This window comes from Perognathus longimembris, chromosome 6, assembly GCF_023159225.1.
Source record: "Perognathus longimembris pacificus isolate PPM17 chromosome 6, ASM2315922v1, whole genome shotgun sequence".
NCBI classification, from domain to species: domain Eukaryota; kingdom Metazoa; phylum Chordata; class Mammalia; order Rodentia; family Heteromyidae; genus Perognathus; species Perognathus longimembris.
Window position 1 is genome coordinate 26,348,402 of NC_063166.1, and position 5,298 is coordinate 26,353,699.

A 5,298-nucleotide genomic window follows, 5' to 3' on the forward strand; every position below is an offset into this window, starting at 1 on the left:
CTGTGGTCCATACTTATACCATGTTTTTACACATATCCAGTTCTCCCTCATGCTCTAGGCGTTCCCACGTACAGAAATGAAGGGGTTTATGATGCATGCCATTCCTTGCGAAGCATTTCCAGATGAACTCCAGGCCACATGACAGTGGAAAATCCAGGGAAGACTTCACAGCAGGTGTCTAACCAGAACCCCAACCTAGAGTCTCCCTGGACCACCAGGAGTACAGATGGTGTTGTTGTGCCAAGTCACGAAACCACCACCAAGAAGACCACCGAGACTCAGACATTCCGAAGTGCAAAAGCAAGGCAAGGCTTTATTTAAGCGAGCTGCAACTTGGGCCTCGTCCTACCCACCGACACAGCGGAGGTTAGGAGGGAGCCCCGAGCTGTGATTAGACAGGGCTTATAAAGGCAAAGAACAAGGTTACAACAATCAGGTGTTCAAGCAAGCAAGATTAGGACACAGGTACAAATCTGATTGGCTCAGGGTTCGATTCTAAAATGGGGTTCACGTGGTAAAATGGGGTTCACGTGGTAAAATGGGGCCTGACTTCAAAGTCTGGCACTTCATTGTACGCTGTGAAAGGGGGACAAAATGAAATATAAAGAAGGTACATAGGCCTTGCAGAAATCCTTCACTTCTTACAGTTGGTGATTTAGAAAACAAAAAGGGAAAGCCTAATCCACTAGAAATCATTGTGACTATCCATTCTCACTGCCAAGGGCAAATGTCCATTAGCCTTGCCCTTTGTGTCCTCAGCTTATTCTGAGCCCCTCTGGCTGTCCTACCTACATCAGGTCTTTTTTTTTTTTTTTTTTTCTGCCAGTCCTGGGCCTTGGACTTGGCCACTTGAGCCATAGCGTCACTTCTGGCAGTTTTCTATATATGTGGTGCTGGGGAATCGAACCCAGGGCTTCATGTATACGAGGCAAGCACTCTTGCCACTAGGCCATATTCCCAGCCTACATCAGGTTTTGTTGTTTTATTTCCTTCAGAGAGCATTTCATAACATTTCCATCAGTCATTTGAGGATCTGTTCAGTTTGGAGGCCAGGGAAGAAAACACTAGAATGTTAAGTGTTCCTTACCCTCCAGGACAAGGCAGGGTCTAGGGAGGATAGATATAGAAAGGAGGATGCTTTTAGTTCAGTATTGAATGTTTACTAAGCATCAAGGAAGTGATGCATAGGGAAAGAAGGTTCTAGAGAAGTTTTCACAGCAGAAAACTCTCTTGGAGTAAACCTGGCTTGCTCTGAGATTTGTACAATTTCTCTCTGAAGGTATTGATAAAGGGGGAAGGGTGGGGTGGAAGGCCCTCCTCTTCTGAGGGTGGGAGGGGACAAGTGATGAACTGGGGAGGGAGGTTGAACAGTCCTAAGAAAAGGGAAATGGGGCTTATCTTCTCAGAAAAAGTCCCACAGGAGGAGGGAGAAGGGCAAATGGGTAATGGCTTCTACTGCTACCATCTGATGGGGCCATTCCCTGGGCCACCCCCTGTGTACTTGTTTCTCCCCAGCTCTATGTTGACTTGGTTGATTGACTTAAAGGATGGGAAAGTCCCACAAAACGGAGTTCCCTTTTGCCCCAAGTATGCCTTTTGAGCCTTCAAAGAAGGCCTTGGGGGTGAGAAGAACACAGACTACCTTGCCAACAAATCTCCCACAACAGTTTCTATGTGGTAAACCCTTGGAAAGAGAAAGCTCTGCGGTCAACACTTTCTGACTCACTTAAACAAATAGTCTTCTGTGGTGAGATCTGCTGGGTGAGGGCTTGGGGTCTCCCACCCTGCAGCCTTGGGTCCCCCCAGGCCAAAGGATATTCAGCAACCCCCGCCCCTTTACCACTCATACTCCTCCCAGCTTCCCTGGTGCCTGAAAACCCCCAGGATTTGAAAAACACAGAGGGGCTGAAACAGAAGCCCAAGGCGTGGGCCTAGAAATATTTTTTAAATAAAATTCCCCTACTGTTTTTTTTCTTCCCTCTTAGGGTTATTTCTTAGTCAATCTGTACTTTCCAGTGAAGAGCATATTTGTTCACTTAATGAACTTAATGAATAGAAATAGCCTTTATTTCCTGTACTTTTATTTCTGCGTGACTTTCCTTTTTCTTCAGAAGCTATGAAAGAGGAACATGGCAGTGAAATGATGTGGATGTTATACAGCCCACTATGCTACTACATGCACACAAACAACGCAGAGAAACGGGTCTGGGGCTTGATTTGAGACCTATTGAAGGCAAGTCTTCCCTCTGCTTTGGGTTCATCGCAGGCTTGGCTCAGCCTACTCAAGGCCAGAGGGTGAACACCTCCTGCGTGATAACACCTGTGCCAGCCTCCTTACCCCACCCACTCCTATTCTCATGGCATTGGACATCACTATGTCTCTCAAACCTTCTTGCTTTGAACCACCACCACCTGCCTCTTTCATTACATTCAATAGCCTTCAATTGCTACCTTTCCAGAAGAATCTCTCTTAACAGCTAATTCTGTGACCATGCGATGTCTTGGTTATTGATTTCCACAACACTTGGTACAATCTGACAGCATTGTCTGCTTATTTGTGTTTTGTCTCAGCCAGAATTTAAGGTTTTGTTTTCTTCACTTGGGCTCGTATCCTAGAATTGCCCTGGGCACATGTGCTCAGTTAAATACTTGATGGATGGATGAATAAAGAGGCACTTGTGGCAATTTGCATATCATCTTCCATGCCCCTCCCACCTTATTTACAGCAAGAGAGTTCAGGCTAACTGCAATTTAGAGAACAACTCATTCATATAAAATGACTTCCTCTGCCAGTTTCAGGGGTTTCTAAAGCTGCCATCAAACTTGATAATTCATTGAAAAGTCACTGTGAGGTGTTACCCTTAGGAGATTATAGTTCAGGTCAGAGAAAGTTTACAGATTAAATCCAGGTTAGGGAGCATTACATCGGGCAAAGTCCTCTTCTCTGAACTCAGGGATGGTGGCATCTCCCCCTATCCATGATGTGGACACCTGAGCCTCAGTGTCCAGAGTTTTGTCAGGGCTCAATCACACACTTCCCATAGGCTGTTCTTTAGTTTTATGTCCCTCCTAAAGTTTAGCTAATACCACTATCTCCACTGAAAGTTTCTATTATAAATTATACTTTTAGAATGCCTTGTAACCAAAGCCCTAATAGCCAAAGGCTGAGAACAGGCTTTCTTTTTTTTCTTGGGTTGGGGGGGAATTGTTAAAAGGAAACTTTACCCAGTCCTTATGAATTTACACTGTTCTACAGCTGTGGCAGAAATACACACATATACCTCTTGACCTTAAGTTTGGTCATGTGACTTGTTGGACTCAGAAGGAGGCAGAAATCAAGGTGTGACAATTCCACTTTCTTTCTTATACTTCTGTGGTCACCATGAGAATATATCCAGGTTTGGCCCTCCTCATCCCAAGAAGAGGAGATGCTTGAGAAGCAGAGCCACCATCCAGCCCCACCCCAAGCCCTGCCCAGACCAGGTATGACCTGATAGGAACCTCCTAATCTTGGACTTCCAGTGAGCTCAATAAGCCTCCTTCATTTATAAGTTATTAGCCTCAGTTATTTCATTATGATCATGGAAAGTGCTAACAGGTGATGGCAAGGGAGGAAGCTTGGGAGTCTAAAGCAAAGACTGGAAGACAAGTATCTACAGTAACAGGAAGGAACTATGGATGAATAAAGAGAATCAGTTGCCTGCTTAACGTAGACTATATTGAGAAGGGAGCAATGGGGGAGGGGACTTCAGGAAACTAAACAGCAATAGCCCATCTAAAAAGAACAACTCCTCCTCAAGTCTGTTGCTGACATGAAAATGTCAACTACTGTTGCCAAGTTTTATTTTTTCCAGAGAAGGTGAAAATTTAGATTGTTTACATGAACTACCTTAAATGCCACAAGTGACTTTAAAGCATCAAGTCAGGCAAACTAAACCCATGTATAGGTATCAGTGTAGCATGCAACCTCTCATTTATATTCAACAGTGTACAATGTATGGTGGCAGGAAGCTTCTGTGGAATCTAAGGAAAGCATCTTCCATGATCTGGGGTAGCAGCAAGTGAGCAGTTGCTCCATGTGTGGCTGGGTGAATGATCTCACCTGAGAGAGGACAAGTTATGGTAAGAGGAGAGTGAGGACATCACACGTACATGCCAAAGACAACCTTCACCACCATTTGGCCCACAGCCACTTCCATCACAGCTTAATTGGAGACACTTAAGCGTTCCAGAAATGATTTGTTAACAGATTTCTTCTTTGGGGTACAGCATTCATAATCATCAAGCAAGACATAAAGCACCTGCCTTCATCATTTACGTGTACAGCTCTCCACGGGATGCTGGAGAATGCTTCAGAAAATCCACAGCTCTCTGGGAGCCCCTCCTCTCCCTCCCACATCAGAGAGAGAATCTGCTCTGGGTAAGGAGCAAGGTGAGAAATGCTAACACAGCCCCTCCCAGGCCCTCACCCCTACTGGGCACCACCTCAGGTGTTGATTCTCTGTCATGCTTCTATAGTTCCAGAATTTTGAGTCTTCAAAACAATAATAAGAAAGGTTTCCTCCCCCCCACCCCCACCCAGTCTATTTGAGACAAAAGCTTTGGACACCAATAGCTACTCTTTCTTCCCACATGGAATTCAGCTGTTGACACAGCAGAGAGGTGGGCAAGTCCTGTGACTGCCTGTCAGGTGTTTACTCTGTAGCCTGGGGCCCTGATGCTGATTTCTCTGCTCTACGAGTGCAGGAATCATTATTCCAGAGAGAAGTAATCTGCAAGATGATGGTATTTGTTTAGCACCAGGTGTTGCTTGCTCTGCCTCCTTTCCTTGCTGTGCATTGCCCTAGGGATGCTGTGTGTGTGATGGTGGTGAGGAAAGCCTGAAGAAGTCTCCCCCTTCCCAATAGACCTGCCAGCAAAATAGCCATGATGGTAGGATATTTGTCTATAATTGAAGTGACAGCTAGGCCACCTTGTGCACAAAACACCTCAGGTGACTTAAAGGTTTTATTCTCAAGAATGTCTATCAACAGAGCTAAGAAAAGCACATTCTCCTAGGGGCAGAAAGAGAAAAGAAATTAAAGTCTCCTGAGAGAGACTCACCATCTAATACTTAAAATAACGCCAGTGGGTGATATTAAATGCAATCATAGCTACATCAAAGGTCAAGATTGGTAGGATCATAACCAAGCTGAGACAAAAACTTCTTGAGACTTTCACCTCAACAGGAAAAACATAAACATCGTGGTGCACACCTGTTATCCCAGCTATATGGAAAGCGTAAATAGGAGTATTGCA